Genomic DNA, 26098 nt, shown 5'->3' on the forward strand with positions numbered 1-26098 from the left:
GGCAGGATTCTAGAAGCTAGAAGCAAAACAGCACAGGGAGAAGGCTGCTTCCTTGTGGAAGCCAGAGAGAAGTGAATCATGTCCCTGTGCTCCATTCAGTTTAGGCTCCAGAGCAGAGTAGTATGGAGATGGGTCAAGAATGAATCTGGAGGGGACACATGGAAGATTTTGGGGGGTCTGACTCCAATTTCTTGGCACTACGTGAGACTCTAGAACTTTACCATAATCCTGGGGAAAGGGAGGAGACTGGGCACAAAGTGGTTAATGTTAAGTTTCCACCACCATAGCAGGATAGACTCAAAATAGTAAGTAAGCTGACTTACAGAAAAAGACATATGTTACACTTATAAAACATAAGTTTTGGAATCCACCTCATATAATCCATAAGTCCAGTGTTACATCTACCATATTATTAATACATATGTATCCCCCCTCACCCACATACCACACACACACACACACACACACACACACACACGCGGAATCCATGAGTTTTATCTGCATCAAATGACAATGCAAATGATATTTGCATTGGGTTATAAAATAGAGGAAAAAGTGCTGGCAAAGAGAAGGGAAGACTGAAATGAGTAAAAAATCAGTAGGAGTGCATTAAGTCAGAAATGTCAAGCAAGGAAGGAGGAAATAGAATTTGAAATGGCAGGAGCCACTGGTATTATGAGCAAGAGACTTCTTGATTGACACCAGGCCTTTCCAGGCAGCCAGGACGAGGCCAGGAGAGGGAGCAGCACTTAGCTGCCCAAGGAGAAGGAGGGTCTGTGTCTCTGGGAAACACAGAGAGAAGCCTCATTTTCCATTATCTTGTTTTCCCTTCTAATGTACTTGCAGGCTGGTTGTGTCTATTCTTCACAGTCATCTCCTCTTTTACTAGTTTGAGTGGGGCTCAATTCCATGAACATCTGTTATAAATTTAGCAATTGTTTTTTGTAGCTTATTTAAATTTTTGAACCTTAACCCCCATTCTTCATGACACACAAAATGAAATCTAAAAATAGAGTCAAATTTATTCAGTTACTTTAGGTTGGAAACTGTCCTAATTAGGATTGTTTTACCTTCTTTTCCCTCTTTTCACCTGGATTGAGACTCTGAGGACCTTAAGCTTTAATCACTGGTGGCATTAGTAAAGAGGGAGTGTCCATTGTTAGTGTTCTCTTTCACACTGAACTTGCATCCTTTAATTTATAACAGGTATTATCTGGTCCTGATGTTGTCCTTATTAACCTTGGTGACTTATTGAGATGTCACATCCTCTTCTAACCTTCTGTTGGACAGTAACTCCCTTTGTTGCTGGGTTCCCTCATCCCAGTCATGAGAGTCCTCCCTTCTCATCCCTTCAACTTCACATTCAGACTTACTCTTGAAATGTATAAAAGCTCCAACTTATGGTCTGTGTTGCACGGGCCTGCTAATATGAAAATATTATTCCAGGAAAGGAATGATCACATGAGAGAGAAAGAGGCTGATTCTTTCCAACTAAGGGTATTTTTCAACACATGATTTTTGATTCAAAGCAACTGAGGCTCAAATCCTATCAATTTTGGCTACTTATTGGTTGTATGGGAATGGGCAGTTTAGGTAAAATTACTGAAGGTAGTTCCATAATTGCAAAATTAGGGAAGAATGTCTGTATCATAGGTTTTGAGGGGATGAAAGGATCTGGAACACCATAAAGGCTTGGTAAATATTGCCTCTATTCTACCTCGTTTCATTAATGGTGTAGGTTTGTGGGCAATGCGAGAGGAAAGGACTGACCATGAATGAAAATGTGGAAAATGTTTTTCTGTTACTCTGTATCCTCTTTTGTGCATCCTTCCTTCTTGTCTTGGGAAATTTCCTCAGCCCAGCAGGTAAGGGAGACAATTCGTGGAGAGTTGCAGAGGAATCTTTAATTGCAGCTCTTTCAAAAGCAGATCAGGTACAATGGATAATGTCTTTGATTAATTTTGGTGCCTTGTAAGATTGAACAGTATTATGTATAAAAGTTTTATATATCATAAAGGAAACATTATGAGTTAATGAGAAAGAGAAGGATTATTTTATAAATCTTATTTGGGAAATTGTTTAGCTAATTGGAGAAAAATTCAACTTGGATTCTCATTTAACAGCATAAACCAAAACATTAGAATTAAAATGGTAACTGAACAATATCAAACTTAATAGATCTATAGTAGAAATAAAAGGTGATTTTTTTCCAATTTCTAGATAAGGGAATTCACAAAAGAAAGGAGTAATAGTTTTGCCTATGTTGTTTAGTCACTAAGTTACATCTGACTCTTTGTGACCCTGTGGACTGTAGCCCACCAGGCTCCTCTTTCCAGGGCATTTCTCAGGCAAGAAAACTGGAGTGGGGTTGCCATTTCCTTCTCCAAGTTTTGACTATAGAAAAATGTAAAATTTCTCAAAATCAGGAGTGTTATGAATAAGTTTAAAGGTAGAGAAACTGACAAGTTATTTGACTATGTATATCAGTTCAGTCACTCAGTCGTGTCTGACTCTTTGCAACCCCATGGACTGCCACACATCAGGCTTCCCTGTCCATCACCAACTCCCAGAGCTTGCTCAAACTCATGTCCATTGAGTTGGTGATGCCATCCAACCATCTCATCCTCTATGTATATGACAAATTATTAATAACCTTCATTACATATATTGGTATCTATCACAAACCTAGACAGCATATTAAAAAGCAGAGACATTACTGACAAAGGTCCGTATAGTCAAAGCTATGGTTTTTTCAGTAGTCATGTATGGATGTGAGAGTTAGACCATAAAGAAAGCTGAGTGCTGAAGAATTGATGCCTTTGAAGTGTGGTGTTGGAGAAGACTCTTGAGAGTCCCTTGGACAGCAAGGAGATCAAACCAGTCAATACTAAAGGAATCAATCCTGTATATTCATTAGAAGGACTGATGCTGAAGCTGAAGCTCCAATTCTTTGGCTACCTGATATGAAGAGCTGACTCATTAGAAAAGATGCTGGGAAAGATCAAAGGCAGGAGAAGAAGGGGACGACAGAGGATGAGATGTTTGGATGGCGTCACTGACCATGGACATGAATTTCAGCAAACTCCAGGAGATGGCGATGGACAGGGAAGTCTGGCGTGCTGCAGTCCATGGGGTTGCCGTAGGACATGACTGAGCAACTGAACTGATACTGATCATGTACGTTTCATGTATAATTTGTGTATGTTTCATATATAATCCCATTATATATATTCTTTTCCAGCTTATTTTTCCTTATAGGTAGAAAGTGCTTTTTCTTAATCATTTCAAGTGAAAATAGTGTAAAACAAATTTATATCTTTCTGAGATTTTAACTATTTAAAAAGATAAAAACAAGGAAGGAATACAAATTAATAGTAGCTGCCTTTGATTTGTGAGATTATACTGGTCCATTTTTTCTCAGCTTTTCAGGGTTTTTCAAATATTTGCAATGAGAATCAATTATTTTATACTCAGAAAAAAAGTTTATGTTCTCAGTACATAACTGGGAATGTATTGTCTTCATTAGGTTAAATGTTTGTTATAAAGGTTGACAAATCCAATGAAAAGAGGCAATTGTCCTGAGGTTAGATTATTGTTAAAATGTGTAATGAGAAAATATTTGTTAGTGTCATGTATATAAACAAGAATATCTATATCAATATTGTAGAATGAAAACAGTTAGCTCTTGAAAATATAGGTAAGAGATTGAGAAACTAGATTTGTAACTTAAATTTAACAGAGTTAAGTTTATAGCATAATCAGAAAACAGTTTGTCTTAGTGTATATGATGTCTAGGAAATTAAATATCTCTGCAAATTGATTGAGAGTTTCCTTTGTAGACTTAAATGACAAAGCAAGAATAAATATTTTTTAAGTGCTATCAATAAAATCTGCTTGACCTGATTTTTTTTTTTTTTTTGAAAAAAGTTTTTGTGGAAGAAAGTTTAATCTTTTTTGACTTCCATGTAGGTTTAGAAAATAGCTTTGCCATAATACATATAGTCAAAATAATGATTTTATATTTATATTTCTTTTCAGGTTATAACCCCCTTAATTCTCTTATTAACACTGTGATGATTTGATTATGATCAGTTTGTGGGATTATTAACCATTCTTGGTTTCTTCTCACCTCATTAACTAGCAAGCTAGGCACTGAGTGTTGATAATAACCATTGTCTCATGGACTGATGCTCAGTATTACCAAATCTTTTTAGTTTTATGAAGCCATTTCCATTAGAGAGTGAGTAGGTTTTCTATATTGTTTTTCTGTTTTGTACATGTCAGGATTACATTAAAATAAATAAGTCTCTATCACCTAGTTCCCAATTATTTTTTCTTAAGAAGCAACAGCACTTATTCAGTGTTTCAAATACCATCAGGTTAAAAAATTGTTTCTTAAATCAATTTTCTAAATAAGTGGAGCCAGTTTAGCTAAAATGGCACTACTCAACTTACCTGGGGTCTTGCTAACAAGGGTGTGAGAAAAAGCAAGTTGAAATTTTAAAAATAGTAGTGGTAACTTGGCTGTTATTATTGAGAAGTAATGACATCCGTTTTAATTCACAAGTTGGGAAGGTTCTGATTAAGGAAGCAGACTAAATTCATCCTATTTGAGAATGTACTTGTTCTCAGATACCTGATAATTTTTTTTATTTGAAGGATAATTGCTTTACCAAATTTTGTTGGTTTTGAGTTTTACGTGGTTCTATATATTCTTTTCCCACAGTCAAGTACTCATGCCTGCTCTCAGCTGATGTTCTGCAGGCTCTTCTGTGTCTGAGGGTGTATTCCTGATGTATTCATTGAGAGAGATGTACTCCACATTCACCTACTCCTCTGCCATCTTGTTCTCCCTGATAAATGTTTGTGGTTGGAGTGATCTGGAGTCCATTAGCATTGCTGAGAAGCCTGGAAAGAATGTGCATGGAGAAAAAAGTATTCTGTCCTACATGTTTGTATAAGTTAAATAACTAATTCAGGCAAAAATGATGAGGAAGTTTTAGAACATTACTTTTTCAGCATTGTAGTTTTCACTGCTTCTTTAAAAAAATGCAGTGATGTTTATTTCCTGTGAATTACCAAATCATTTCCTTTCCCCACCTTTCTAGTCAATTGTCTTTTTCTTTTTTTGTTTGTAGAAACTTATAATATAGATATTTTTTAAAAAGTGCTTATTTCACTGTTTACTCTTTGTTACTCTCTGTAACTTAACTGCAGATCTCTCACATTGGTTTTATATCTTCCCTCCTCTGTACCTGTCTCAGACAGTCAAGAATCTGCCTATAAAGCGGCAGACCTGGGTTCCATCCCTGGGTTGAGAAGATTCCCCTGGAGAAGGGCATGGCAATCCACTCCAGGATTCTTGCCTGGAGAATTGACAGAGGAGCCTGGTGGGCTCTGCAATCCATAGGATTGCAAAAAGTCAGATACAACTGAAGCGACTTAGTGTCTGTGTGCGCTAATACACACACACACACACACACACACACACACACACTCCCTAAACAAAATGCAGTCCATTTCAGAAAGTGAGAGCAGTCCTGAAATATGAGGTGGTTAGTTTTTATGGGCTGGGTAATTTCATAGGCTAATAAGTGGGAAGATTATTGCAACTATTTGGGTAAGGGGTGGATTTCCAGGAATTGGGTCGCTGCTCACTTTGGCCTTTTATGGTTGGCCTCAGAAATGTCATGGCGCTGGTCGATGTGTCATCTAGCTTGCTGATGTATTACAGTGAGTGCATAATGAGGCTCAGGGTTTAGTGGAAGTTGGCAAATCCACCATCTTGGACCTAGTTTGCTCTACCTAGTTCATGTTGTGTCCTCCACAGCTGTGTCATTCATTTAAAGATTGTGCCCTGTCCCCCTCTTATCTCATGTGTATGTGTGTGCTCAGTCACTTCAGCTGATTCAAATTCTTTGTTACCCCGTGGACTGTAACCTTCCAGGCTCCTCTGTTCATGGGATTTTCCCAACGAGAATACTGGAGTGGATTGTCATTCCTTCTTCCAGGGAAACTTCCCAACTCAAGGATCCAACCCACGTCTCTTAGATCTCCTGCGTTGCAGGTGGATTCTTTACCTGCTGAGCCATATGTCTCATATATAATTCTATATATGTTAATTTTCATATTTAATCCATAAGCTGCTGAAGATATTTTAAGAAGTAGTGTATGACACTGTATAATCTCAAAGGGTCGTAACTAATTCATGTTAGATAGAACATGGCATAGCATATTAGTATGTATTCCATAAAAGCTGATCTATCAAGTAAATTAAAATTTTTTCAAAATGATTCAAACTCTGATAAAAATGAAGCTAAAATATGTATTTTGACTTTTTTTTTTTTTTAATTTTATTTTATTTTTAAACTTTACATAATTGTATTAGTTTTGCCAAACATCAAAATGAATCCACCACAGGTATACATGTGTTCCCCATCCTGAACCCTCCTCCCTCCTCCCTCCCCATACCATCCCTCTGGGTCGTCCCAGTGCACTAGCCCCAAGCATCCAGTATCGTGCATCGAACCTGGACTGGCAACTCGTTTCTTACATGATATTTTACATGTTACAATGTCATTCTCCCAAATCTTCCCACCCTCTCCCTCTCCCACAGAGTCCATAAGACTGTTCTATACATCAGTGTCTCTTTTGCTGTCTCGTACACAGGGTTATTGTTACCATCTTTCTAAATTCCATATATATGTGTTAGAATACTGTATTTATGTTTTTCCTTCTGGCTTACTTCACTCTGTATAATAGGCTCCAGTTTCATCCACCTCATTAGAACTGATTCAAATGTATTCTTTTTAATGGCTGAGTAATACTCCATTGTGTATATGTACCACAGCTTTCTTATCCATTCATCTGCTGATGGACATCTAGGTTGCTTCCATGTCTTGGCTATTATAAACAGTGCTGCGATGAACATTGGGGTACACGTGTCTCTTTCCCTTCTGGTTTCCTCAGTGTGTATGCCCAGCAGCGGGGTTGCTGGATCATAAGGCAGTTCTATTTCCAGTTTTTTAAGGAATCTCCACACTGCTCTCCATAGTGGCTGTACTAGTTTGCATTCCCACCAACAGTGTAAGAGGGTTCCCTTTTCTCCACACCCTCTCCAGCATTTATTATTTGTAGACTTTTGGATCGCAGCCATTCTGACTGGTGTGAAATGGTACCTCATAGTGGTTTTGATTTGCATTTCTCTGATAATGAGTGATGTTGAGCATCTTTTCATGTGTTTGTTAGCCATCTGTATGTCTTTTTTGGAGAAATGTCTATTTAGTTCTTTGGCCCATTTTTTGATTGGGTCGTTTATTTTTCTGGAGTTGAGCTGTAGTAGTTGCTTGTATATTTTTGAGATTAGTTGTTTGTCGGTTGTTTCATTTGCTATTATTTTCTCCCATTCTGAAGGCTGTCTTTTCACCTTGCTAATAGTTTCCTTTGATGTGCAGAAGCTTTTAAGGTTAATTAGGTCCCATTTGTTTATTTTTGCTTTTATTTCCAATATTCTGGGAGGTGGGTCATAGAGGATCCTGCTGTCATGTATGTCGGAGAGTGTTTTGCCTATGTTCTCCTCTAGGAGTTTTATAGTTTCTGGTCTTATGTTTAGATCTTTAATCCATTTTGAGTTTATTTTTGTGTATGGTGTTAGAAAGTGGTCCAGTTTCATTCTTTTACAAGTGGTTGACCAGATTTCCCAGCACCACTTGTTAAAGAGATTGTCTTTAATCCATTGTATATTCTTGCCTCCTTTTTGGAAGTTTTGGCCACAGCAATCAGAGCAGAAAAAGAAATAAAAGGAATCCAAATTGGAAAAGAAGAAGTAAAACTCTCACTATTTGCAGATGACATGATCCTCTACATAGAAAACCCTAAAGAGTCCACCAGAAAATTACTAGAAATAATCAATGACTACAGTAAAGTTGCAGGATATAAAATCAACACACAGAAATCCCTTGCATTCCTATACACTAATAATGAGAAAACAGAAAGAGAAATTAAGGAAACAATTCCATTCACCATTGCAACAGAAAGAATAAAATACTTAGGAATATATCTACCTAAAGAAACTAAAGACCTATATATAGAAAACTATAAAACACTGGTGAAAGAAATCAAAGAGGACACTAATAGATGGAGAAATATACCATGTTCATGGATTGGAAGAATCAATATAGTGAAAATGAGTATACTACCCAAAGCAATTTATAGATTCAACGCAATCCCTATCAAGCTACCAACAGTATTCTTCACAGAGCTAGAACAAATAATTTCACAATTTGTATGGAAATACAAAAAACCTCGAATAGCCAAAGCGATCTTGAGAAAGAAGAATGGAACTGGAGGAATCAACCTACCTGACTTCAGGCTCTACTACAAAGCCACAGTTATCAAGACAGTATGGTACTGGCACAAAGACAGAAATATTGATCAATGGAGTATTTTGACTTTTTAAGTCAGGTTTATTATATACTTTAAAATTCACTGTTTATGAACTTGATGGGTTTGTACAGACATGTAACCACTACTCCAATTACGATGTAGAAGATTACATTCCCCCAAAATTCCTTTGTGCCTTCTTCCACCTCTGGGCTTCTTTGGTGGTTCAGGTGGTTAAGAATCTGCCTGCAATGCCGGAGACCTGGGTTTGATCCCTAGGTTGGGAAGATCCCCTGGCGAAGGAAATGGCCACCTGCTCCAGAATTCTTGCCTGGAGAATTCCATCGAAAGAGGAGCCTGGCAGGCTACTGTCCATGGGTCTTGCAAAGACTACTGAGTCTTGCAAAGACTCAGACACAACTGAGCAACTCACACCTTCACTTTCCACCTCCAGGAAACCAGTGAACTCTCTTTGTCACTAGAATTTTGCTCTTCTAGAATGTTGTATGCATAGAAGTATATATTAATAGTATATAGCCTTTTGTGTCTGCCTTCTTTCACTTACTGCATTTGTGATTCCTTCATGTTGTTATATTTAATAGTAGTTTATTTCTATTTATTGGTGAGTAGTATTCCACTGAACGGCTATAATATAGTTTGTCATCCACTCACCAGTTGATGGACATTTAGGTTATTTCCTTTGCAATTGTGAATAAAGTTGCTCTAAACATTTCTCTACAGGTTTTGTGAGGATGTAAGCTTTTATTTCTCTTGGGCACATACCTCGAATGAAATTGCTGACTGTTCTGGTAATTGTATGTTGCTGGTGGGGATTAAGGGTGGTGAAGGAAGAGGACAGGATAGGTTCTCTGCTATCCTGGTACAGAAGAGAGAGTCTCCTGGCCCTTCCCAGCGGGAACAGCACACCTCTAATGGCTTTAACCCAGGATTCTGGACTGGCCCTACTCCAGGGTAGACAATTTTTCTTCTGCATTCTCCCATCAGCAATGGGTCTTCACCTTTGCTCCTCTCATGGAAGCTACAGGCTTTTGCTGTTTGTGAGAGAATGGTCTGAGCCAGGTGCCTGAATTTCATGCTTTGCGCACAGAAGCAGCTGTTTCCCTCTTGCCAGCCTCTACTTCCAAGGGGGACTCTCTCAGGGTATCCACCATGCCCCTGTTTTTGTCATGAGCACCTTTGCTGACGTCTCTGGAAAAGAACCTGGAGTTAGCACCAACTGCACTTGTGTATGGGGCAGCCAGGGAGCCTATCCTGTTGTATTACCCACAGCCCTTTGTGCTGTGCTAAGTTGCTTCAGTCGTGTCCGACTCTTTGCTGCCCTTGGACTGTAGCCCACCAGACTCCTCTGTTCATGGGATTCTCCAGGCAAGAATACTGGAGTGGGTCGTCATTTCCCCTTCCAGGGTATCTTTCCAACTCAGGAATTGGACCCACTACCGATTCTTTAAAGGGTCAGTTGATTTTTTCTTACTCAACTTCATGGCAGCCTGTGCATTTTCTCCCATGTTCTGTTACCTCTGAGCTAGTCCACTGGTGCTTGTTTTAATTCAATTTCTTTCAAATATAAAATTTAATTAAGAGCAATTTCACACCGTTTAATTTCTTGTATGATAATTACTGTGGATTTCCTATTAGGGCATCCATGGAAGGGAAGTTAGATGGTCGAAGAGGAGCAAAGTCTGAATCCAAGGAAATGTGCTTCTCAAACTACTCTCCCACACACCCGTAGAACAGTGGGGTTTTGCTGCCACATTTCACTAAACTGGTATGTTCCCCAGTACTCAGAAAGTAGTTAAGTTTCTGTGTAGAATTTTTTGAATTCTAAGTTTTCCCTCATAATTGTTATTATGGTAAAACCTTGGCAACTGCTGCTGACTGTTTGCTCAGTGGCTCATGCAGCTGGGTAAACAATGAGCATGAAAATGGCAAATTGGGCAGCCAATCAAGCTTTTTCATGACTTCATAAAGTAATTGGGTTCATCTTACATGGTTTTAACTTGATAAAATGTTTTCTTGAAAATTTTTGTGTGTTTTGGGAATGTGGAGACCTGTATCATTTTAGAGATTAAAAATTTTTGCATTGCCTGCAGAAACTCAGAGTAGTCTTGTGGAGAAATACTGCAAAGCAAAGAGGAAGATGTAGTTATAAAAAATTAGGGTCAGCAAAAGATCTTTGATTTCAGTCTCATGTTATTTCTGTTTCTGTGCAAATTTTTGCCATACATTTTTACTGCAGATTATTTCAAGTCATTTGAAAAGCCAAGATTTCAGTCAAATTTATTTAAAGATCTACAGGGAGGACATGCTGATCTTAAAAAAAGAAAAAAACAAACCTTATACCTAATCATGGGGGCTGGAAAGTGAAGGTCGTTCAGTCATGTCTGACTCTTTGCGACCCCATTGACTATACAGTCCATGGAATTCTCCAGACCATAATACTGGAGTGGGTAGCCTTTCCTTCTCCAGGGGATCTTCCCAACACAGGGATCAAACTCAGTTCTCCCATATCCCAGGCAGATTCTTTACCAGCTGAGCCACAAGCAAAGCCCAAGAATATTAGAGTGGGTAGCCTATCCCTTTGACAGTGGATCTTCCCCACCCAGGAATTGAACTGGGGTCTCCTGCATTGCACACGGAGTCTTTACCAGCTGAGCTATCACGGAAGCCCTGGGCCCTAAGGTGTCAAGAAATTTTAATTCATGCTGACTTTTATCTTGGAGAGGGGTATGGGAAGACTTCTGGACTGGTTTGAAAACAGCTGAAACATATCCAGGAGAATTTTCAACTTTTGTAAAATCCGGTGAGTAAAATACATAATTCTGCAAGACATGGGGTAGTCTGTATGTGTTAGAGTTAAAGGTATTCTGAGACATAAGATCCCTATTTAAATCTAGAGTTGATTTATGTCTTACTTTTATGTTTAAACATAGATGATGGAAGTATAACTTGGTTGGTACACATATATATATATATTGTAGTAACATTTTCTGCTAGAAAATGTGTTTCTAGTTTATAAAATGGGACTAAATATATCAATATTTTGTGGCATTCTGTGAAGAGTGCTGTGATTTCCAAGCAATTCCTCATGTGTATTTGAGTTGACTTTAGGGAGTTTTCACATGTTTACTTTAGACGATAGGGCATAATCTTGAATTTGGCCCTGAAAAGTGATCAATTTCCTCATCTGTAAAAGTGCTTAGTTTCCTCATCTGTAAAATGGGAGTGATAATGGTTCATAGAATTATTATGAAGATTAAATGAGGCATAACTTGTAAACCGATTGTTTCAGTGCCTGACCATAGAAAACCTTCACTTAGAATTTAGCCATTATTAATATCTGAAGCATAGAAGTGGTCATGGGCTTGTTTTGCAAGCCCTGTGAAAAAGCTATGCATCATTGTATAGGTACTTCCATTGAAATTGGAGGAAACAACAATGATAATATTCATTCCCTGGTTTATTGACTTATAGCATCTATTGTGAGGACCAACTGAAATAATGCTCATCGTTCTGTGTTGCAACTTTAAAATACCTTACACATATATTATTTGGGGGTTGCAAAGTTAACAGCCATTCACACCAAGAAAGAAACTGTCTGTTTTTTTTTTATACTTGTCATTTTAGGATAAACTGTCAAGTTTTATTATATATATATATATATATATATATATATATATATATTTTACTGTTTTATATCTTGGGTTTCTTTCTTTCTTTCTTTTTAAATAATAGCTTTTCAAACCTTGAGTAAGATTAGTAGGATCTCTTTTTTCATAATATTTTTCCCATCTGGCAAGCATTTGTATCAATGCAGTATTTTAAGTCAGTTAAGGATGTATAGCAAACTTAGTCATTATGTAGCCTCCCACACCCCAGAATTCTGAAATAATGCTTTGCGTAGGCAGGCCTCCCTACCCAGGATGTGAGTCTGACTCTGCAGAGGGTTTTCTGTCATCATCTTTCTCTGTAGAACCAGAAGAGGGAGCACCCGTCTCTCTCTATCTAAACAATCATAATAGCTTTTGAACATATGGTGGGCCTTTCGTGATTAATTTTTTTTTTATAAAGGTGAAGTTTGAATAAAGATGTAAAATTTAAAGTATGAATGTCCATTAATTATCTTAATTCTGGCAAATTTAGACAGATTCAAAGTGGAAATGTTCTTTTAAAAACTACACATTGTCATGGAGTGAATCTGGGTGCTGTTGAATAACTTTACCACACATAATTTAGAATATATTAGTTGCTGGAAGTAGAGGGGAAGAGGAAGCTGACAGTGACTGAAATTATTTAATAAATATTTATTGAGTACTTGCTATGTGTCAGATCATGAACTAAATTACATAGCTACTTAGATGAATCAGACTCAGTCTGAAGAGCCCAGATAGGGAAGAGAAGGTTGGGAAAAGTCACTTGAAGAAAATATTGTCTAATTTCTAAAGAGGTTTAAATAGAAGTTTATTGAATGAATGAAAGAAAGACAATAGTGTGTATGTTAATAATACAAAATTAAACATTTTTACATGGTATTTTGGAGACATGGTGCTTACACATGCACTACTTATTTAATTAGAATTAGGAGAGGTTTAAATTTATATGGATAGTAAACTGCAAGCTAGGTCTCTGAGTGCAAATCCTAGACCTTTACTCTTTCGTTATGCTTACTGCTGCTGCTAAGTCGCTTCAGTCATGTCCGACTCTGTGCGACCCCATAGACGGCACAGCCCACCAGGCTTCCCCGTCCCTGGGATTCTCCAGGCAAGAACACTGGAGTGGGTTGCCATTTCCTTCTCCAATGTATGAAAGTGAAAAGTGAAAGTGAAGTTGCCCAGTCCTGTCCGACTCTTAGCGACCCCATGGACTGTGGCCCACCAGGGTCCTCCATCCATGGGATTTTCCAGGCAAGAGTACTGGAGTCGGGTACCATTGCTTTCTCCATATGCTTACTATATAAGGTATTTACAATCTGTCTTTTAAAAGTAAGGAATCTCTTCACAAATGCATTCTTAGAAAATGAACGTATTGCTTTGGTATAAGACAGTGATCTCTTTCAGAAGTTATCTTCCCAGTGATAGTGTATCTGGCGTAATGTTCCATGTATATCTGAGTTCAAAATTTTAAAACCTGATTAGATTAGGCAGTTTAGCTAATGTACAGACCTAAATTCTGGGCCAGAAGAAAGTTACCTAAATAGTTTACTTTGAATTCATTAAATTTTGTGGGTAAAGCAAGCTTTTGGATATTAAATAAATAAAATGAATGGATATTATGAACCTTTTGAAGATAATTGATAGGCAACCAGATCTTTCAGCAAACAGAATTACTCTTATGAAGGATGGACAGGAACTCAAGATGAATCAAATGCAAAGGAAACATGAGGTTTTGAGAAATTTGATGTGGGACTAGAAAGTCTATGGTTGACCCAACTTTATGTTAGATACAAGTTACTTCAGTTTTGCTCAAGACAGGACGTAGACCAATATTTCTTTGGTGTAAAACAACCATTTTGTTATTTCTTTCAGTTCTGTTGACTGCCTGGCTCAACTGAGAGGTTCTTACTCAAGGTTTCCTTTTATTTTCTTAACATCTTCACCTATTTATCCCAACCCCCACTTCCGGCCACCGCTGCTGCTGCTGCTAAGTCGTTTCAGTCATGTCCGACTCTGTGCGATCCCATAGACGGCAGCCTACCAGGCTCCCCGTCCCTGGGATTCTCCAGGCAAGAACACTGGAGTGGGTTGCCATTTCCTTCTCCAATACATGAAAGTGGAAAGTGGAAGTGAAGTCACTTAGTCATGTCCTACTCTTAGTGACCCCACGGACTGCAGCCTACCAGGCTCCTCCGCCCATGGGATTTTCCAGACAAGAGTACTAGGTACCTACCAATCTGTTCTGTTTCTATGAATGTCGTCTTTTTAGATTTTGCCTTATGAGATTTAACAGTATTTGTCTTTACTGTCTGACTTATTTCACTAGTATAATGCCATCAAGGTCTACCGATCTCATTGATAAGTGGCAGGACTTCCTTTTTAAGGCTAAATTATATATATATATATATATATATATATGTATGTATATATGTGTGTGTGTGTGTATATATGTATACACGTCACATCTTTGTCCATCCATCTATCAATGGATGCTTATGTTGTGTCTATGTCTGAGCTATTGTCAATAATGCTGCAGTGAACATGGGTACACAGATATCTCTTTGAACAATGAATTTCATTTCCCTTCAATATATGCTTAGAAGTGGAATTGCTGGATGATATGGTAATTCTATCTTTAATTTTTGAGGAATCCCCATACTCTCTTCCCAGAGAAGGCAATGGCAACCCACTCCAGGACTCTTGCCTGGAAGATCCCATGGATGGAGCAGACTGGTTGGCTGCAGTCCATGGGGTCGAGAAGAGTCGGACATGACTGAGCGACTTCACTTTCACTTTTCACTTTCATGCATTGGAGAAGGAAGTGGCAACCCACTCCAGTGTTCTTGCCTGGAGAATCCCAGGGACAGAGAGCCTGATGGGCTGCCATCTATGGGATCGCACAGAGTTGGACACAACTGAAGCAACTTAGCAGCAGCAGCAGCAGCATACTCTCTTCCATAGAGGCTGCACTCATTTACATTTCCAGACCCTACTAATTCTTAATTGTACTTCAGACAATTAGATTTTCTAAATTGGTATGGGTTATAACATGTATGTGTATACTCATATAACCTCATGTTCAGTAATTCATGGGTCTCTGGCTTATGGCCTTCTTATATGCTTCTGCCCCTCTCCGAGAGGTAATGTGATTCTTGCTTTATTTTTCTGTCCTATCCTCTAGCTGCAGTGGGTTTTCACTCAGGCCTTAACATGGCAGTTTTCATGCTCTTCCTCCTGCAGATTAAAGCTTTTGTTTTGTAGGAAAATAGAGGTGAAGGGTTGAGCCAGGGTGGGGTTCCTGGAGTCAAATCCTGCAAGAGGGTATGAAGGCCCCTGTAGCTGAGATCCTTAGGTACTTGGCACTTTCATGCTAGCTCACCCTTATCCTCTAGCAATTTGTTTAAAAAATTAGCTGCATCCTTCTTTCCAGCTAAGGTGGTGTCTAGTGTTGTCCGCTCCAGGTAAACAAATACTTGGTTCTGTTTCTCCCCCAAAGCACCCTTATCTCCCCAGACTTCAGGTTACTTGGTGGCCCTGCAACCTCAGTTCTTTAATGGGTGAAGAAAAGTTTGTACAACTTTGACCTTGCTACAAAGTTGAAACAACACTCTTTCCCTCTCTGAGCTGAAAACCCTTATCTTGATTTTAATCGTTATCTGTGCCATTGTCTTGTCTTTATTCCCCTTTACCATGTATCTTAGAATTTACTGTGCATAAGAATCAATTGAGAAACACATTAATAATGCATATTTCTGTGTCCCATCTCTAGAAATTTTAGTTCGGTAGTCTGAGGTAGACAAAAAGAACTTGAATGTTGAAAATGCTCCTCAGGGGTTCCCCATTGCTAACAAAGACTTTAAAGGGCAGTATCCTCTCAAAGGTAAACCTTCCCTGATTGTGTCCAGGTTGATGCCTTATATATTTTAGCCTCTCAATAAATATGCAAAATATGCCTTGAATTTAAACTAGTAGGATAGGAACAGAGATGAGAAGAAACTTCTCTTGAATACTCTATCTGTTCCTCATGTTTATGAAACCTAGCCACAATTCATTTTCCAACTGAAGCTCCAAATATTCCCACCATCTTATTGGAGTACAAAACATTGGAGGAGTTTGGGGACAGTGAGTCAAGAAAGCTCTTCTGACATCCCAGTTTTGTCAGTATTTAGCTGTGTGATTTATCTAAAATGGTTAAACCTGTCTACAATTCACTTTTCAATTTGGTTAACAAGATATAGGAATGAAGTTGACTTTGATCATAAAGATCATAGAAATCATAAAAATCACTTGGAGAGGTGTTTATTTTTACTTATAATGTGTGAATGTATGTATTTATGTATACATACATGCTTTATACATATGTGCTTGTATATAAATGCATGTGTGTGTTAGTCGTTCAGTCATGTCCAACTCTTTGTGACCCCATGGACTGTTGCCTGCCAGGCTCCTCTGTCCATGGAATTCTTTAGGCAAGAATATTGGAGTGGATAGCCATTACCTTCTCCAGGGGATTTTTCTGACCCAGGGATCAAACCTGGGTCTTCTGCATTGCAGACGGATTCTTTACCATCTGAGCCACCAGGCATTTTTACTCATATACATAGATGCCTGTGTATACATTTATGCACTTAAAATATCTACACACATACACACACACACATAAATTGTAGATCCCAGTCTTGCTATCCCTGGAGTTGCTGAATCATTCATCTGAGGTATTTTTTGTTTACCATGTCTAGATGATTCTAATGATCAGTCATGATTGGAAACCACTGAATTAGAGGCTTTCTAATTTGTCAAGTCCAAGCATCCATCTCCTTCTACTGAACTCCCTCTGATGGTCATACACCTAAAAGTATAATGTATTACATTTCAGTTTTATTTGGATTATCAAATAAAAATTCCTGAAACACTGAAATATACTTGATGATGGAAGCTATGTTATCCTTTTCTCCTGAATAGAGTTCCTAGTGCAGTTTATAGTATCCTGCAAACAAATTAGTAAATTTTGTGGACTGTTGGATTGAAAGTAGCCAGAAGTCAGAGAAGGAAGGGAAGTTAGAGGTGGGTGGGAAGAAACACAGCTGTCTTGGTCTTAGCTTATGTGAATAGAATATCTTGGCAGAGGGATTTTAAATAGATTGGATAGGTGACAAAGGAGCACTGGCAGAGAGGAAAATGGCAGTAGTCAGGGTAACTAAGCAGCTGATGACATCTTAGTTGGGAGTTTCCGAAATGTGGAGGAGGAAATGACACATGTGAGTGTGCGAGGGAAGAGCCTTGGAGAGGAAAGGAGAACTAATGAGGGGAGGCAGCTGCATGTCTAAGGGCTAAAGATAGTTGTCAGAGAGAGAGAAAGTCTACAGTTTCGGAAGGAACAAGTATGTGTAGCACAAAGACGTCATAAAGCTTTAATTCCTGGAGATTAAAAGAAGCTGAGTTTTACAGGGAGGGCAGTTGCCCTGGAGGTCATCAGCCATCTCTGTGAGAGATCAACTTCTGTTGTGTAAATTCAGTGAGATTTGGGAGTCAGTGGCATAGCCCCAGCTATCCTATTCTCACTGGTAAAAAAAAAAAAAAAAAAAAAGCCTTAATAGCATTTATATGGGATGTTATTTGATTAATTCTGATGCATGTGTCAATTGAGTTAATAGTAAAATATAACCCCAGATGTAAAAATGGATTTACCTGTTGAATGAATTTGTATAATTCTTTGGTTGTCAGTTGTGAAGAACACTTGCTCAAATTAAAAAGTCAAGTTTTACGTAAGACCAGAAACTATAAAACTCCTAGAGGAGAACATAGGCAAAACACTCTCTGACATACATCACAGCAGGATCCTCTATGACCCACCTCCCAGAATATTGGAAATAAAAGCAAAAATAAACAAATGGGACCTAATTAACCTTAAAAGCTTCTGCACATCAAAGGAAACTATTAGCAAGGTGAAAAGACAGCCTTCAGAATGGGAGAAAATAATAGCAAATGAAGCAACCGACAAACAACTAATCTCAAAAATATACAAGCAACTCCTACAGCTCAACTCCAGAAAAATAAACGACCCAATCAAAAAATGGGCCAAAGAACTAAATAGACATTTCTCCAAAGAAGACATACAGATGGCTAACAAACACATGAAAAGATGCTCAACATCACTCATTATCAGAGAAATGCAAATCAAAACCACTATGAGGTACCATTTCACACCAGTCAGAATGGCTGCGATCCAAAAGTCTACAAATAATAAATGCTGGAGAGGGTGTGGAGAAAAGGGAACCCTCTTACACTGTTGGTGGGAATGCAAACTAGTACAGCCACTATGGAGAACAGTGTGGAGATTCCTTAAAAAACTGGAAATAGAACTGCCTTATGATCCAGCAATCCCCCTGCTGGGCATACACACTGAGGAAACCAGAATTGAAAGAGACACGTGTACCCCAATGTTCATCGCAGCACTGTTTATAATAGCCAAGACATGGAAGCAACCTAGATGTCCATCAGCAGATGAATGGATAAGAAAGCTGTGGTACATATACACAATGGAGTATTACTCAGCCATTAAAAAGAATACATTTGAATCAGTTCTAATGAGGTGGATGAAACTGGAGCCTATTATACAGAGTGAAGTAAGCCAGAAGGAAAAACATAAATACAGTATACTAACGCATATATATGGAATTTAGAAAGATGGTAACAATAACCCTGTGTACGAGACAGCAAAAGAGACACTGATGTATAGAACAGTCTTATGGACTCTGTGGGAGAGGGAGAGGGTGGGAAGATTTGGGAGAGTGGCATTGAAACATGTAAAATATCATGTAGGAAACGAGTTGCCAGTCCAGGTTCGATGCACGATGCTGGATGCTTGGGGCTGGTGCACTGGGATGGCCCAGAGGGATGGTATGGGGAGGGAGGAGGGAGGCAGGTTCGGGATGGAGAACACATGTATACCTGTGGCGGATTCATTTTGATATTTGGCAAAACTAATACATTTATGTAAAGTTTAAAAATAAAATAAAATTAGAAAAAGAAAAAAAAAAGGAAAAGTCAAGTTTTAAAATCTGACAACAATTATGTATGAGAACTAAATTCTGTTCTCATCAGGATAGTAAATGTTTACTATCAAGAAGGAAGGTGGGATTTTGATTTACTTCATTGATCCTGTTAGTGGAATAACTTCTAGGAAGAAAGTTTATCTTATTAGATATTTAAAAATAATATTTGTACCTAATCCTGAGGACTCACTGCAAGGACTGGAGTGAGCAAAGATTAATGATTTTATATGGTCTTATCCAGCAGTTATCATGGTGCCCATGTTTCCTTGAAAAGGAGAATCAGTGTTCAATTGTTATGTCGAAGGAGTGATCCCCTTTTTAAAAGATATATTATGTCATACTTGCAGCCTGAAGATGACTGATCCTCTGATGAGAAGGTAGTCATCAAAAAAAATACAGCCACAGACTTGGAGAGTGCTGGTCTGAGAGGCAGAGAACCTCTGTATTTATTACAAAGCCAAGTGTAACAGAATACTTAAGGTAAGGCAAACCTTAACAACTATTCACTGATAATGGTGGTGACTTTAAATAGGTGCAGGAGCAAAGTTGTGGAACCCTTCAGACTGAAGTCCATGCCCCAGCACAGAAAATATGGAACGCAGAGAGAGATACTGTTCTGGGCCAGGCCATTCCCTTAGCCTCCTGGTTCCAGGTTAATCATAAGTTCTTTGTGTGACAGATAGGTTGTCAGAACCTTGTATGTATCCTTTCTAGTTCATTGTATTTTAACATGTATCTAGGCAACGTTACCAAGTATGGAGTTATTTGATCTCAGTAAATATTTTTGTCATCTTCATGAAGTTCGGAATAGGAGCACCCCTTGGTACCATTAGATGTAGATACTGAAACTGGGAATAACTTACCCAATACTCATGGTCAAGGATGTAGCGCTAAAGTCAGTACTATAGAGGAGACCTTGGTGTGTTATTTTGCTGCCTAGCAACCATCAACCATTCTTAATTTTCCTGTGACTTTTGGGTGAATTTCATCTATTTGTGGGCAATGTGAGTATGTCAGTCATGTGTCCTCCCCTGGAGTGGGTTGCCATTCCCTTCTCCAGGGGATCTTCCTGACCCAGGGATTGAACCCATGACTCTTGCATTGCAGGTGGATTCTTTACCATCTGAGCCAAAAGGGAAACTCCATGAATGAATATGTCAGTCATGTGTCCTGCCTTGTCCTAACTGAAAGCTAGTCTAGATGCTTGCTTTTACTTGGAACCTTTGGCTGACTGCATCGAGAAAAAGATTATTTGAAGCTCATTCATTCCAGCATTTGGACTTTGGACCCAAGAGTCAGTCGAATCACTAAGCTGTCTTGGTTTGTGATTTTCCCTGTTCTGTTTTGAAGGCTAGTTTCCTTTCCTTCCTCCCTCTATCCCTACTCCTTTCTTCCTTCCTTTCTTTTCAAATAAAACAGCAGCATATTTAAGTATACAAAGTAGTTTGATGTACATATGCATTGTTAAATGATTCCTGCAATTGAGTTAATTAGCACATCCATCATCTCACATAGTTACTTTTTTTTTTTTTTTTGGTGAGTATGCATAGCAAATACTCTCAGAAAATTTCAAGTATACTATACAGTAGTATTAGCTGTAATCACCTACAGTCATCATGCTATATAATAGATCCTGAGAACTTATTCATCTTATAACTTAGTTTGTACCCTTTTATCAACCTCAAAGCCTTTTCCAGTTTCAACACCTAGTATCCCTTTAGTAACTTATATTTTTATAAAAATTAATCTTTGATATTTGAACTCTCTGCAAATATAGTGCAAATTCTTTTAGTAAACACAGTGAGTAAAACCAGATAACTAGCCCCAGAATTCTCAGGAAGAGAATAATTTATCTTAGGCAATATTTCATATTATCAAATGTCAACAGGTTAAAAAAAAAAAGGAGGTAAATATTAGAGGCAGTTTTTGTTACTTGTAGGTCCTCTGGGTCTTCCCTGCTGGTAATGTTAGTTCATTCAGGGCTGCCTCATGTTTGGCCATCCTTCTGTTGTCAGCGTATGGGATCAAGTACTGCAAATATTATCTGGGCAGTTTCAGTGAGCATTAGTTTACCTTTGGTCACATGGGCCACATGTACGAAGATAGAGCCAAGGTAGACAGAACAGGAGGGGCAGTCAGGCCCCATAGGCACACAGGTTGCAGAGCTCATGCAACAGGAAACACAGACTCAAGATATGAGAGTGGAAATTAAAAAGGGCAGGCACCCAGGTGCACAGGCTATTAAAAAATGTACTCTCGGGTCTGGGGCAGAGCATCCGAGCACCATGTATTGACTCTGGGCAAAGACAGATGCTGGAGTGCCATTTCCTCCATTTGAATCTGTATAAGTGTTGTGACCCAGGAAAGTTATGTAACCTGTCATCTCTCTCTGCCTCTGTTTCTTGATGCATAAAGTAAGGACAACTGTAACACCTACCTTAAAACTGTTTTAGTTCAGTTCAGTCACTCAGTCGTGTCCAACTCTTTGAAACCCCATGAACCTCAGCACGCCAGGGCTCCCTGTCCACCACCAACTCCTGGAGTTCACTCAAACTCACGTCCATCGAGTCGGTGATGCCATCCAGCCATCTCATCCTCTGTCGTCCCCTTCTCCTCCTGCCCCCAATCCCTCCCAGCATCAGAGTCTTTTCCAATGAGTCAACTCTTTACATGAGGTGGCCAAAGTACTGGAGGTTCAGCTTTAGCATCATTCCTTCCAAAGAATACCCAGGGCTGATCTCCTTTAGGATGGACTGGTTGGATCTCCTTGCAGTCCAAGGGACTCTCAAGAGTCTTCTCCAACACCACAGGCTGGGAACCTGCTACTCTTCCAACACTGTAACAGAAAGAAAACAAAATCTTTCCTTTCAGTTTAAGTGAAAAGTTTCCCAAGAAGGACTCTTGATTGGCCTGGTCTTGGTCACGTGCCTATTCCTGAGCCACTGAGGCCTTGAGGATGGAGTCTTGTGACTATAGGAGCCGGGGTCATGTGGTCCTCTCCTAAGTATGCATGGGGGGCAGGGGCGGGTGGGATGTGTGGAGAGAATGTTGGTGATTGAAGGCTCAAAGAAGAGAAATATGAAAGGCCAGCTAGAGTTACCACTGTCTACCATGAACAAAAGCATTATGATTTCCTGATGTTTGAGGTTATTCCCCACCCTTCCATCCTGCAATAATATGAAGAGTGTGTTAAGCAGAAGTAGTAGTTATATGCCTATGGGACACATATTAAGCCTAGATTTTCGTATTGGGAAAACAGACTCCTTGATGAATTAAGAAATTTCACCACAGCTGTACTATGCTTCTTCACCATGACCCTTTTGGAGCACTTTAATACCGCTGTGAATGAGAAATTATTTTCCATACTATCTTCGTGTAAACATGCTTCTTAACAGTCCTGAGAAGAGCTGGTAACTATCTCTGGTACTATAAGGGCAGTAGGTGAAAGTATGGATTCCGCAGGCGTTCATTCACTTAGTAAGTCTCTTGAGTGTGCTCACGAATACCAAGAAGTCAGAGTGGCTTGAGGACAACAGCATGTGTTTATCAGATGTTCTTGCCCAGACATATAAACAAATAGAACTGGGACTATGATACGATATGTGGATATGTTTCTGGAAATTTAAACAGGAAGTATTATTCAGTGAGCAAAAGAGTTGCACTGGGAGTTGATAACCCTTTGAGGGTCACTACAAAGATTAGATGTGTATGGATGAATAATAACGTATATAAAAACCAAAGGTGAGGTGAACTGACAGTCAATTCAAGTTTAATATAACAACAGAGTGCCTCCTTTTTTCCCTCAAATTTCTTTACTCATCCTTTCTAGGTTCCTGTCTATTTTAAAGACCATTCTTTCTAGTATATATGCAATCTTATTTATTGATAGAGTTTTAGTCTTTCATTTTCTTTACATCCAGAATTTTTGTTGCTAATATGATCCCTGCCATATACAACATAAGGAAGCCAATTCACAGAAAGTTTAAGTAACTTGACCAAGCTTGCAAAGCTCCTTAGTGGTTGAGCCAGAATATGGACCAAGACAGGCTGGCTCCAGAGCACATGCTGTTCACCGTTCCACTTTGCTGTTTTCACTAAATTCAAGGTAAATGTTTACATCTGGTGCATCGTCAAATTCTCCTCTTGAAGGAGAGTTTTTGTGTCATCATATAGGATCATTGTATTCAGCCATTTGTTAAACACAGCAACAAGATTATAATTTTTTGAACATAGATGTGCTCTTAATACAGGGATAGTATGAGGCTAGAACCATCTTATCTACTTACTGGCTGTGTGAATACTAGTACGCACAGATTCTTCACTTTCAACAAAGGGAACATACTAGCTGCTTGACATACCTCAAAATAATGGGAGAAAAGAGACAGAAAGTGTAAATTGAGGAAGCACTAAGAAAATCGGCGCCATGAAAATTAAGCAAATCGAAACCAACACCAACTTCTCATGATCTTTTGTCATCTCATTTCCCAGGTTTTGTCCAGTCTAATTTAGATAATAAACTCTCCAGTCAAAAACCATCACCTCTTTGTACAGAGTACTAAGGCTGGTGTCACTATTTAATAAAAACCCAAGAAGCAGCAACAAAGTTTTTAAATTAAATCCACAGACCTAAGGTGAAAGTTATATTGAGTTCCAACTTTAGTTCATTATGGCAAAGTTAAGATAAGGGTATGGACTTATTTCCTTAATTTTCCTATGACTAGTATACTGTAGCAATTCAGAGAATGTGGTCCAGAGTCCGATTTCCTGGGTAACAGTTTCTGGATTGGCATCTTAACCATTATATACTGTTTTGAACTCACTATATTTTATAGATATAAAATAAACATTTTATTTATACATTTTCATATCTCAGAAATTGAGATGACTCATACAAAGAACAGTATATTTTACGGTCACCACTGGCCTCGTGGCAGCTGAGACACAGCTGGCATTGAACCATACTTGGTCATTGCTGTTCCTGTTATCACTTTACCGGAGTTTATGGGCACTGATGTTACTGCACATGCTAAGTTAATTTTCATTTAAGTTGTTTTCAGAAAGATTACACAATGCACTGGCTTTAAGACAAAAATTTACTGTATACACAGAAACAGAACAGGGGGCTTAAATTTGATATTTGTGAAGCAAACATTCATCATTAGAAGAATGATCATCTTGACACACTTTCTTGCAAAGGAAAATCAAGTGCTTAATGATATCCCAAAGAGGAAGATACCCACATGTAGCTGAAACTGTGTTTATTTTGTTGCTGAGGTATACCAAAAGGATTACTTATCACACACCAAGTCATGCAACTGAACTGCACAGAGGAAAAATTCCAAATCCCTTCATATATTGAGGAAAAAATTGCAAAGGAGTTTTTGGTGGTATGGTACAAGAGTGCTTTCAACAAATGTAAAATATAAATTCGAAGTAACAGAAAACATTATGTCATAGTTTACTTGGCAATGTTTTCCCTCTTTTTTATTTGTATATTTAAAAAAGCATAATGTGCTGATGGCCTCCATGAGATGATGAAATACAGAATCTATCTCATAGACTGTGTGAGGACTCAGTGAAATAACATAGGTAAAGGGTTATTGCTGTGATTAATGCACAATAAGTGTATAATACACATTGGCCATTTTATTAGCATCATCAAATGACAAAGGTCTCCCATTTTCATACTGTTCTGTTGGAGATTAATGGGGATTGAAAACAATTTAAGTGGGATACATTCCATTTGAAAATAAAATGTGGTTTTGTGATCTCCAGGAGAGCTGGAGGGGAAAGTTTAATAGGCGATGTTAGGAATCCTGCCAGGTGCTTCACAAGTCAGGGGATGAGTGAAGCAGAAGACTTCACAGCATGTCCAATGTGGGATGGCGGTTTTTTTTTTTTTTGTCTTTGACTGGAGGTTGCTCCAGTACTACCTTAAGAAATTGCTACCTAGCCTCCTGATAGACACGGCTTCAGCTGTGTTTCCCGAGCCAAGAAAATTGAAGACATTTCTATGTACCACCTTGGTTTTTTATTCAAAAAGTGTAGTGTTAATTTCAGTGTACCATTTCACACAAAAATTATTCATAGCTTTAGAATTTTTGAGTTTAGCAGCACTTTGGAGCTGCAAGCACATTATAAAGACTTTATTGAAATGTTCTCAGGTAAACAAATGTGGGCCTCAGCTCAGTGAATTTACACAATGTTCAAGTACACAACTGAATTCAACCTCGGAATTGTAATTTTCATCTAATTCAAATTCTTGCATTCTTCAAAACATAAAAGGAAGACTATAAAGTCATGAGTGACGCTAATTGGGCTATGATTTTTTTTCAGATCCACTTCCTGGTTAGAAATCAACATTTTGAGGGACTTTTTTCCAAATGTCTCTTAGATTGTGTTCAGGAGTCTTTATTAAAAGTTAATGCTTATTTTTTAAAACAGATTAACTTCTGAAGTCTGAAATATCTATTTTAATTTATTTGACTTTTATTAATCAAGATAACTAAATATAGAAAAATGGATTAAGTACATATACACCAACCTTCTCTCTCTCACATTTTTAAGTTACTTTTTTGAAAGACAAGCAAAGATTATATGTACTTGATCTTTACAACTTTTATTATTTCAAAAATGTAAAGATGATAACACATGATATTTGAGGTCTTAGGAGTGAGAATCTCTCAGATGGCCAGGGGAATTATTGAAATTCAGTTCAAAAATAATTCTGGGTTTATTCACATGGCCAAATTATTTTGTCTTCTTTTTGCATCATAATTTTGATTGCTACACTCCAGTTTCTTTTTTGGCTCTGAAAACCATCCAGAAATATTTTGGTTATTGAGTATCATAATAACTGTGTCATGAGATAGTTGCTCTAGCAGTCAAGTAGTCAAGTTCCCAATCACGGTACTGTGCCTCTGGACACGTGGGCTTTCATGTGTGTGACTGCAGGTTAACTTGGTGTGTTCACTTATTAATATTTTTAAC

General features: G+C 38.3%; 1 long non-coding RNA gene across 1 annotated transcript in view; it reads left to right on the plus strand.

Moving 5' to 3' along the window:
- LOC113880917 overlaps positions 1 to 20521 on the plus strand; it is a 66195-nt gene extending 45674 nt beyond the window's left edge. The window contains exons 2-3 of the long non-coding RNA XR_003507878.1: positions 19456 to 19588; positions 20216 to 20521. This is a non-coding gene — a long non-coding RNA (uncharacterized LOC113880917). The remainder of the gene's footprint in view (positions 1 to 19455; positions 19589 to 20215) is intronic.
- The last annotated feature ends 5577 nt before the right edge of the window (positions 20522 to 26098 follow it).

Source organism: Bos indicus x Bos taurus, chromosome 2, assembly GCF_003369695.1.
Source record: "Bos indicus x Bos taurus breed Angus x Brahman F1 hybrid chromosome 2, Bos_hybrid_MaternalHap_v2.0, whole genome shotgun sequence".
Classification (NCBI taxonomy): Eukaryota; Metazoa; Chordata; class Mammalia; order Artiodactyla; family Bovidae; genus Bos; species Bos indicus x Bos taurus.